This window comes from Thalassophryne amazonica, chromosome 20, assembly GCF_902500255.1.
Source record: "Thalassophryne amazonica chromosome 20, fThaAma1.1, whole genome shotgun sequence".
NCBI lineage: Eukaryota > Metazoa > Chordata > Actinopteri > Batrachoidiformes > Batrachoididae > Thalassophryne > Thalassophryne amazonica.
Genome location: NC_047122.1, coordinates 26075645 through 26087443, shown reverse-complemented (window position 1 = coordinate 26087443; position 11799 = coordinate 26075645). Strand labels below are relative to the sequence as shown.

At 41.3% G+C, this 11799-nt stretch overlaps 1 long non-coding RNA gene across 1 annotated transcript in view; it reads right to left on the bottom strand.

The window, feature by feature from the left end:
* Positions 1–1545: 1545 nt before the first annotated feature.
* Positions 1546–11799, bottom strand: part of LOC117501846 — a 34598-nt gene continuing 24344 nt past the window's right edge. The window contains exon 3 of the long non-coding RNA XR_004558102.1: positions 1546–1642. This is a non-coding gene — a long non-coding RNA (uncharacterized LOC117501846). The remainder of the gene's footprint in view (positions 1643–11799) is intronic.

The following is an 11799-nucleotide window of genomic DNA, read 5'->3' as shown; positions in this document are numbered from 1 at the left end:
AGCTTAATTTTTCGAACCGTGACCACTTCGATGTGTCTCACAGGTTTAGAAAAAATTTTGATCAAACAAAGCGCCAGTCTCTCAGCAACTTTTCAGACAAAGGAATTCCCACGAGGGGCTGGACGACCCCTCCCACCAGGAGTGTTCACAGTCGAATGACGTCACCGACAGGCGTGGAAAAACTCACGCATGCGCACGAGGGTGCAAGCATGTCTGACGTAAAAACATATGAATGAAATCCATATAGTTTTTGAAAAAAATAAAAAGGACCTATACTTTATGGACAGCCCTCGTAATGTCCAGGAACTTGGCTGGAATCTGTTTCATTCTGATTGTATTATTTATCTTTATAGATTTTTTTTTTTCTTGATTAGTGGTCTTATCAGCAAATGTGACCATTGTGAGTTTTCTTGTTTCTGAATGTGAATGTTAACAAATAAGATGTTAATATTACTTTTTTCACTTCCTGTTATTAGAAAGACTTTCCATTTTCTTTTTCTTCTTCTCTCTCTCTCTCTCTCTCTCTCTCTCTCTCTCTCTCTCTCTCTCTCTCTCTCTCTCATCCACCTATTCCAGACACACAAGCACTCCGTTGTCTCTTAAAGAAGCCACACACTCGTAACATTTGATAATGACAATGTAATGTACATTTGTGCTGCTGCACCATTTGAGGCTGATACTGAGCTTAATTGTGGAAGTGACAGGCGATAGTTGGAGGACACAAATGCTGGGCTCACACAAGCATCTCTTGTTGTTAATCAGGTTTATTGTGGGAAGCGTGGGTCGGTACACAGAAAGGCAGTCCAAAAAACTCAGCAGCAGTACCAGGATCATAAGGCTAGTCGTGGTCGGGTCAGGCAGGCAGGAGGTCGAAAACACGGTGAAGCTGGCAATACTAAACACAAGGTCAAGAGCTGGAGAGAAGGCACTGGGCGCATCAATCTGGCGAGGAACAAATACAGACAGTGAGCATATATACCCCCAGAGCCAATCAGCAAATCCAGGACAGGTGTGCAAGGAAGGAACCAGAAACAGGGCGTGGCCAGAGACAGAGAGCGAGACAGCAACAGACACACCCCAACCAGAAAAGGAACACAAAGCAAAGCATACATGAACAAACGGAAGATAACAAAACAGACCAAAAACAACACAGACAACCCACCCAGCCGTCAATCCCTGACAGGAAGGAGCTCTGAAGACTAAGGTGTAAAATATACAGGCCTTTTTGATGGAAATGTTTTTCCACTTTCAAAGATTTTGTCAAACAAAAATATGTATTCTGTGACTGAAATTAGGAAGTTGAATTTTTAATCCTGCAGAAAAGGTTTTTATTTTACGTGGCTCACCAACAAAAGCTCAAAGCTCATTTCCAGAAAGGCAAAAGATACGTGTATCTCCACCTCTCCAACTCAAAGTGCCAGTTGAGAGCTTGACTGTGATCTGAAAATGAACCTGGATTACAATGTGCAAACCACTATGTCACCACACTCAACCAATGTGCTGATTCAACAAAGAAGTGACACATGAGACATTTGACATTTTTACTTTTACACTTTTATTTTTGTAGAATGACTTTCTGATGACACCTGAGGGCTTTATGGTCAGAGCATCATCTGTCGGCCTTCACCTTCAGCACAGAATTCTGTGGAAGAAATGTTAAAAAAATAAAGCTAAATTAATAATAATAACATGAATAGTTTGTGTGACATCACCTGAACTCCAAAAACTTCTCAGTCCTCAAGAAAAATGTGTGGACCTTGATCTGTATGACTGGTTCAAACAAAAAGTTGAAGCACCTTTACTGGGGGCGTAGTGAAAGTCTGGGTCTCCTGAGAAGCCAAGACAGGCTGCCTGCTTCCTGAATTGTTGCAGGTCCTCCTCCTTCACAGATGCCTTTTTGGCTGCACAGAAACAAACAAACAAAAAGCCTCAAGAATTTGCTGAGTGCAGTCAGACTTACTTTTTCCCCTTTTCAGTCATCGATCGTGCCGTAGAGGATAAATAGGCCGATCTGAAACTTCTCGTTTCCGAGGGTTGTTGGAAAACCAAACATCTTCTCCAATGTGTGGAAGTGGACGAAGGTGATATTATTGTTGCTGACCAAACAGTCACTGCAGGTCGGCAGCAGCTGGAAATCCCTTTCCTGTATTCCTGCTGCAATGTCAAAATGAAAGTTTAAAATGTGACTCTGTAACAGCAGGAAAACTGTTACACAGCAACAGCATGTGTGCCAGCTGAGACAAACACACAACAGGTTTTGTTCATTTAAAACTACAAAGCATCAGTTTGTGCTTTATAGAACCATCAAAATGCAAAATGCAACAGGACACTTTAAGGGCCCCTTCACACATAACACGAAAGATGCAAAAACCGGAAGAAAATCCACAAACCAAAAGAAAATGGGGAACCACAAATTGTTCCATCTGCTGCTGGGACAGACGCACAGTTGGACAAGCATGCACAATACCACGACAAAGGTTTTGTACATGCTCATGTTCACACGCAAGAACACAGAGCGAGCATGTGGAAAGTCGCACACACAGCAGCGGAGCAAATAATTATATAAATATAAATAATATAAAATAATGATAATAATTCTCTAAAATATAATTCTAATTATAAAATATTATATATAATAATTATATAAACAATTATTTTATGTATGTATTATTATTATATATTATTATATTATATATGTTTGTTGTGCATCTGTCCGATGTCTGTGTTTGTAATGTAACACCTTGCATCCACGTCTCAGGTCAAGCTGACAGTTGGTGATCAGCTGAAAGGCGCTGTATGTCTGCAGCAAAGCATATGAACAAAGTGATCACAAATGAATGAGTTCACACCTTTACCATTATTTGTGTTATTTAATCTCCACTCTTTCTGTCTGTCATGTAAACTACAATTTACGTGGTGGAAGTGACATTGCCCTGCTCTGCTGCCTCAGTAATTCCACACAGATGGCCATACGATGGCCGGTCCTTATGTGAATGTGAAGGTACGTAATTATTAGCATGTCACGAGGACATGACAGCCCATCCACGCGTGTGCATTGTGTGTTCACCGGCTCAGTTGCACTACACAACAGTCAGCTGTCTCAGCAGCGCACTGCGCTGGGCAGCAACGGTACGCCGAGGCCCTCAGTCGCAGCTGACAATGTTGGATTCACAGTGTGTGTGTGTGTGTGTTTGTGTGTATTTGTGTGTATGTGTAGACAGATGATGACACGCTCCACAATCCATGTGTGTGTGTGCGTGTGTGTGTGTGTGTGTGTGTGTGTGTGTGTGTGTGTGTGTGTGTGTGTGGGTGGGGGAGGGGGCGGAAGAGTTTGGCACAGTCATGCCCATATGTGTTGCTTGGTGGCGCCACACTCGTGGGGCACTGAGACACTTTTCGGGCAGACAGCTCGAATGTGATCGCCTGCTCTCTACTCTCATGTTGAAGTGTCCAGCAAGCAGTGTTAGATGTTCTTTGGCAATTTGGCCGACACCTGCCGAGAGAGGAGAAGGATGGGCACTCACACGGCACTCACTGTCTTTCAGCTGCTGGTATGTGCTAATAGTTGTTGTGACAGCTGTACGAGGCATTTGAGGCACTTTGATTTTTCACAAGTGGCATTTGACTCCTCCTTCGTGCACCATTCTGCCTCAATCATGTTATGTGTTAAGGGGCCCTAATGCTGGACACAATCCAGAGGCAGGTGTGAAACCACAAGGTGTTTTAGTGAGCTGGGAAAAAAGAATACGGTGGCTGAAACTGAAAGAAACTGAGGAGAAATTAATATTCTAGGTGTTGTGTCCTTCTCTAGACCCTGTATCCATCTCTGTCATATTCTCTTTGTGGACCATCAGATTTGTCCAGTTTAAAAAAAAAACAGTCAGCAGGAGATGAAGGTCTCTCTTCTCCTGTGCAAGGTCTGGACCTGGTTTTCTCCGATAATAGTACAGGACCTACCTTTGACATGTGTGCACATCATTTCAGAGAGGACACCTCAATTGTTCTTGACTAATATGACCCCAATGAACAACTTGGGATATGTGGCAAATCTCTATCCGGGACAAAAAGCCTAAAATTGACCACACCCTTTGTCATCCTGAGTGTTACTTCAAATACTGTATTTTCTAAATTGCAGAAGGTGTAGATTTTCCAATGTATTTAAAATGTTTAGAATGAGCAATACCTTGTTTGGGAGGGTCATTGTTGTGTGCTGGGGTGTTTGGCTGGCTTGGTTTTTGTTTTCTGTTTCTCCCACCAGGTGGTATGCATTCAGGACTGAGTGGCTGAGTATTAGGACCTCACCCTGAACACCTGAGGCTTGTTTTCACGTGCAGGTCATCAGGGCTCACAGCTGTGGTGTATTCTGTCTTGATCAGAGATTGCTGCACTTAAACTTTGAATGCACAGTGTGTGATTGCCAGAGACTCGACCTTGTGAGCAGACGTGTGAGATCGGCGTCGGGAGAACAATCTCACCATTACGGATGCAGAGACCGCTCCAGGTTTGACGCCACAGTCTGTGAAGGAGGATTGGGTGAGGTCTCACGCTCTTCAGCACACTTCCTGAGGTAATTTGGTTTTGGTGACTTTTATGAAGTAATGACAGTGGATTTGGTGTCCCTCACACCTTGTGTTAGTGAGCTGTCATGTTATGCTAATTGTCTAATCAGCTTCTGCTGCAGTGGAGATTTGAACTGAGTTGTTCCGTGCCTGCAGGGTGAAAAGCTGATATATATTTAAGCCAGGAAGTGTTTGCTGATTGTGTGCACCCTTTTGAACTGTGTCTCTCTGGGTGGAGTTGGACTCACCTCATGTTTTCTTTCTTCACAGACTCAGTTTGTCGCGGCCACCTGGGGGGTGTCGGCGGGGTCCCTGGGTCCGAACTGCTGTGGCTCCGTTTGCGCTGCTGAGAGCGCACCGTGTTTTCACCTCACCAGACCGCGGACATTTTTGGTTGTTTATCACTGCACTTATTATGATTATTAAATTCTGTTATCTTTTGAACCGTGCTCTGCTTATTTCGCGCTGGGTCTTGTCAAACGCTGGGTCGGTGCTCCGACCGCGTCCGAGACATAACAGTCATAGAAAAGTGTAAAATTTCTATTTTGATATTTTATTAGAAAATGCCTAAAATAAGTGAAAATAAGAAAACTATAATAAGACTTAAATAAAAAAAAAATAACATCTTCCAAATATAATGAAATTTTGTTTTGAGTCATACTGTTATCAATTGAAGATTGATAACTGTATGACTGAAACAAAACTTGTTTCTTTAGATAGCGGTTATCTAGAGATCTTAAATGTTTTAAGGATTATCAGGGAAATGTAGACTGATTAAAAAAGACTGATAAAAACATATTGCACATTAAGTTACTCTGCAGCATTCAGGGCAGCAACAGCTCTAGGAAAAACACTGTTCTTTAGTCTGTTCTGCTCTTTATTGCCCTGAAATGCCTCCCTGAGTGTTAAAGTTCAAAAAGGTGGTGACCGGGATGTGAGCGGTCCCTGATGAAACTGAGTGTCCAGCGAGCAGTGTTGGATGTCTGTGTGTGACACCTGGCATTTGGCCAACACCTGCCAAGAGGGGGATCGAATGAGCACTCACTGTCTTTTGGCTGTTGGTGTGCGTGAATGTTTGTAGCCAGAGGTGAGACAAAGTCACCATCAAGTCACTCTCAAGTCATGAATCACCAAGTCAAGTCTGAAGTCATGAGACTTGACTTGCAGATTGATGACTGGAGAATGACTTAACAGTGACTTTGTCACTAGTTGTAGTGACAGCTGTACGAGGTTGCTCTGATTTTTCAGAAGTGTCATTTGACTCCTCCATCTGCCGTTCTGCCTCAACTGTGTTATGTGTGAAGGGGCTCAAAGGTAGGATCTATACTATAAGCCCCTCCTGTATTTTCACAAACACAGATTGTAGTTTCACTACAGATGTGCCTTGTCCACAGAGTTCTCCATGGATGAGGTAAAACTCAGCTAGACATGCTGTGATTTATGACAGGAAACAAATTTGTCTAAAATTAGTACCTTTTTACTATTTTGACCCCCGAAACACATCAGGGTGTAACATTTAATGTGTAAACTTACATTTTGCAATGACAGTATCATGTTTGATGGTTGCGCTGAATTTTGCTCCATAGCAGATTCCTTTTCTTAAAGACAAAGACAGATGAGGGTCAGTTGATGTTTTGAAACATTCACAGAACCAGATGGTAAATCAGAGATGTGGAGGAGTAAACTGTGTTAAGAGATATGATTAAATAATCATTGTTGCTTCACAAATTGCATTAGAAATAATCGTGACAAGATGACTTCCAGTATGGTGTTTGAAAGTAGACTCACATTTGGCTCGCTCCACTGCAGTCTTCAATTTTTGCTTTGGTCTGTCTTGATGCAGCTAACATTCAAAATTACATTTAATGGCTAAAAGATCATCATAAAGTTTGGGGTCAATTAGAAGCTTAGTCGTGTTTGTGTACATCTCTCCCTGACTTATTGATTTCATCTCTCCCTTTGAACCTGTTTTGGGACACAGATAACCCTGTTGTACTTGCTTCTGTTTAAATATGGTACCATTTTTGACTTTGCATCAAATGTATTTTTGCTTCTGCTCTTGACCCATTATGTAAAAATCACCTCTGTACTCCCTTCTTCTTAGACACTGTATTCCATCTATGGGGTAAAAAGGACAGTAAAAGTTTACATGATCTTTTAAGGAAAATACCTTTCATAATTTTACCACTCATTTCATTTGTTTATTTTTTTTGTGTATCTAATATTTTTACAGATTTCCCCTCTCAGCCCGAGAAACATCCTTGGGTGAACCTCTTTGAATTCATGCCCCAGAAGAAAGCTCTTATATCTCATAATCTTGTTCTTTCAATGGACAGTTATCTGGTCAATAAAATCATCTGTAATTTTCAGAATTCGTACATCATCATCTTGTGCGAGACTTTCCCGAATTGAATTTAAAGTAGTACACAGGCTGAATTTTTCAATGTACAAATTATCCAAAATGTATCCCAATGCCTCTGACGAAGTGAAAGATATAACTCCTCTCCCTGTGATTTAAGTCATATCTTTTTTCTTTGCCCCAAACTTCATTTCATCTTCAACCGCTTACACAGGATCGGGTCGCGGGGGGCAACAGCTCTAGCAGAGGACCCCAGACTTCCATATCTTCGCAGGTAAGATAGTAAATTAAACTAGAGAGGAATCTGCAATCAATTTATTTGCCCTAGACAAAATTAGTGTCATTGATAGGATTTTCTCTTCTCTTCTACAGAAGGGATTGCTTGTACTAATCAATACTATAACTAAGATGTATCAGGCATGTCTGGCTAATGGCCAAATTGTGGAAACGAGCCACTGTGATTTTTCTACCCGTCCATTTTAGAGCAAATGTAAGAAATTTAGACCTATCAGTCTCACATCATTCCTTTTGAAAGATTTGGAGTGACAAATTGACTGATATGTCAGAGATGGTGTCCTTAAAGGGTCACCACTCAATGTAAGGCAACATGCATATCAAGCAGCACTCTCCACAGAGACTGAATGGCATAATCTTGTTCTGAGAACTGAGATAACTCATCAACAGTATGGATTAGGTTGTTTTCTTAATATTTAGGGATAATTTCTTAATGTATTAGATAATGCATATGTTCATTCTATAAAAGGAGCTCTGCAGTCCAAATATATGAATTATATTACATGGATTATCTATCCTCTTTGTTGGTTACTTGTTGTGGACAGCTTTCTCACTGAGTAAAATAATCTTAGACTGTACACCCAAGGGTATGGAGACAAATTAGCTACCTTTATTGAGGGGTATCTGTTTGAGAACTGTTTCACAACTCATGTAGAATGCTGTCAGGATAGAAGAGAAGTGGTGTGTGTCCAACAGTTTGTCTGTGAATCCATACAAAACAGTTATGATTCTCTTCACAAATAAAAGAACTAAATTTGGTCTCGTTCTACCAAACGTGGGTGGTATTGAGCTCAGACTATCTGAGTCGGTTCAGTTCCTGTGTTGAGTTAGATAGCAAACTCTTCTGGAAGAGATACATAACTGAGAAATGTCATAATGCAATTCTCAGTTTACAAGAGTGCCGTCATATTCTCGAACGAAGATGGGGAGTTTGTCCAAATGTGATGAGATGGATCTACACTTCGGTGGTAAGACCCATGCTAAGCTGTGCTGCAATAGTTTGGTGGAGCACAGGGCTGGGAGGGTTATGCTGACTCATGTTCAGTGGGTGGCATGCCTTTGTTTCACAAACACAGCAGCTTTAGAAGTACTTCGGCTCACAACGTCGGGGAGATCAACTAAATTTGTGGGTCCAGAGGCCGTTCTTGGGGTGTCAGCCATCAACAGTTCAGAAGGCTGCATTTCAAAACTGGATCAGGAAGCAGCATCACAAACAATGGCAGTGCTTGAGTGACTGCAGGCATGCAACACAGCTTATTGAAGGACCAAACCCAAGCTTTTCCAGAGAAGGAGTTGGCCTGCCTTGAATTATAATAAGTACAGGAGTTGGGAATCTCACAGGTAACAACCTATTAAACAGACATAAAATGGTAAGACTTCAACAGGTCAGTACATAAACAGCCTGTGGGGAGGAACCTGAGATGTCATTCCACTTTTTGGGCCAGTGTCCAGCATGGGTTAGACTGAGGTAGAGATTTTGGTTCCTTTATTTTGGAACCTGACAGGATTAAAACCTGGTATCCTGTATCACATACACAAAAAGGTTTCACTCAGTAGGTTCGCTTTTGCGGGAGTAATTAGCCCTTGTGTTGCCTAGTCTCTGCCAGGTTGATAGTCCACCACCTCTTCCCTAACTCTAACCTAACCTATATTTAATACTTGATTTGAGACATTGTTCATCAAAATTAGTAGGATGCCTGTTTTTGTGAGGTGGATACAACAGTGGATCGTCTATGTAGAAGTTGATTTGTGTATTTTGGCTATAAAATGTGACCTACCGGAACATATCAAGATAAATTAAAATAGACTGGACAGGATGGATGGGGAGATGAATAAAACTGCTGCTACACCATGTCAGTCTTTTCAAAACTATAATGTTCAGATTTAAATGTGATCACACACACGCAGGGGTGGTCTGATCACTAAATGCTATGACTGTATGAGTCAAGAGTAAAATGTTCATTTAAGTTCCAATTAAATAACCCAGAGAGACGTTTTTGGTTGACACACTCACAATTTGTGCTCATCTGTGAATTGTAGTACATCTGGGTTGTTGAGTGTTACAAATTTGACCAAGGAAGCATCAAGCGCCTTCAGCATGGATTTGAATACTTCATTATCAGTGAATCCTTCGATGAGGTACCATGTACCACTGAACTGGACACGCAAATGCAAACACACTGTTAATACATCAACTATAAGTTCTAAAATGAAGAAGATTAACTAATGACTCACATCTATCACATTTGAACAGTTTCAGTCTCATGAATGAAGCAAAGCTTTTTATAATTTATAATTTTTTTCTTTCTGTGCCAACAGAAAATCACCCTTGAAATTCTGTAAAATTAATAAATAACAAAAACATTATTACTTTGCAGTTATACCATCTGGTGCATGACAAAACACACATGCGTGCACACACACACACACACACACACACACACACACACACACACACACACACACACACACACACACACACACACACACACACACACACAGGGTTGATAATAGTCACTCAAAATTATCAGTACAACTTGATTTTATCATAAAGTGCATGATAATATCTAAAGGGAATTAATTATTTCAAGTTGCCAAATTGTCACACATTTTGCTTATTTCTAAATAATACATATTTATCTTCATGGAGCTGGTCTGCTCTGTGTAAGCCTGATCCAGTCAGATCTCAGAAGCTAAGCAGTGCAGGACCTGGTTCGTATATGGGAGACCTCTTTGGAACACCAGCGGCTGTGTGTTTCTCCAGGTGAAACTGGAGTTGTGTCAGAAAGGGCATCCAGTGTAAAACTTGTGCCAAATACCAATGCGGAGCTTGCTGTATCCGCTGTGGTGAACGAAAACGGGAGCAGCCAAATGGACAACAACAACATATTTATCTTCAGATTTTTTCTAAAAATTTGAGTTGACGTGTCTGAAGCTTTTCACAGAGACAAACGAAAATGTTTTTACATTTTTCATGGTGCCATCAGTTTACTCTGGTTCCTTTTCTAAACCCAATTAGATTCTGCTCAGGTATTAGTTGCATTAATCTATTTGTTTAGCTCTTTCCAAAATGACACAGAATTAAAATCAAAGAAAAATCATAAAATCTTTTTGAAGTGCAGAAGAGAAAAAAAAAAAATCAAAGTATGGATAGACTTTGATGTAGGACTTGTTACCTTGGAATCATTTGTTAGAGACAGGGGTTTGACCAGCTGCTGACAATCTTCAGGTGTCGGAGTGGTGTCACTCAGAACCAGCCCGGCAAAGAGGAACTGGATGGTCAGCCACAGCATCATGGTGGACAAATACACAGATTCAGAAGACCTGAAGGTGCTCTCAGCCCAAAACACTGAACTTCACTCGCAGCATCACAGCTTTTATAGAAACAGCAGACTGCAGTGAGAATGTGGAGGGTGGAGGGAGAGAGAGAGAGAGAGAGAGAGAGAGAGAGAGAGAGAGAGAGAGAGAGAGAGAGAGAGAGAGCGAGAGAGAGAGAGAGAGTCCTGAAATAAGTTACATTAATGCCCAGAAAGCATCCAGCTGTCAATCAACAGTTGATTCCTCGAGATATTGATTCAGCAAACAGCACATTCTGCTATATACACATGCATTTGTGCACGTGATGAAGATGGTGAGAAGGTTGTTCAAAACCCTTCAGAATTCTTTATTATTGAACTTGGCAACAGACAGAAGTCATGCACACTCGTGCACAGTCAGTGGGTTCGTGTCGGCTGATGTGTCACCATCTTTGTTTTTCTCTCCTGAATTGTCTCCTGAATCCCAGCTGGCTGTAAAAGTGATGTTTACTTGTTCCTGTCACATATTTTGTTTCATATTTTATTTCATTTAGTTAATATTGGAGGGCAGCACAGTGGCTTAGTGGTTAGCACTGTTACCTCACAGGAAGAAGGTCATGGCTTCGAGTCCCACCTGTGGCCTTTCTGTGTGGAGTTTGGATGTTCTCCCCGTGTTTGTGTGGGTTCCCTCTGGGTGCTCCGGCTTCCTCCCACATCCAAAGACATGCTGGTTAGGTGAATTGAAAATTTGAAATTGTCCGTAGGTGTGCGTGCGGGTGTGAATCTGTTTGTTTGCTTAAATGTGGCCATGCGGCAGACTGGTGTCCTGTCCAGGGTGCACCCCACCTCACGCCCTATGACTGCTGGGAGAGGCTCCAGCCCCCACGACAGTTAATTGGTCTTAGCGGTTGAAGATGAGTGAGTGAGTGAGATCATATTGTCATGATCCAATTTAACATAAATTATTGTTTAGATTAAGTTGTTTTTTGTTTTGTTTTTTTTGTTTTGTTTTTTTGATAGATCAATAGTTATGTGCTCTATGTAGTTTTGTGTTTTACGATGAGTGACTTTTGTGTTTATTAGTTCGGTCATCTTTTACAGTTTCATGACCGTGGAGAGCAAAGGTTCGTTTCTTACTGGATTTGTTCTCGATAAAGGTTAAATAAAAAATTGTGCCCTGTCAAAAATGTTCAGAGCCCTAAATCAAAAATGCTACTGTCAGCCAAGCTAGAAATGATCTTTTTAATCTTTTGGCCCACAGTGTTGCATAACACGTGGTTTTTGAGAGTTT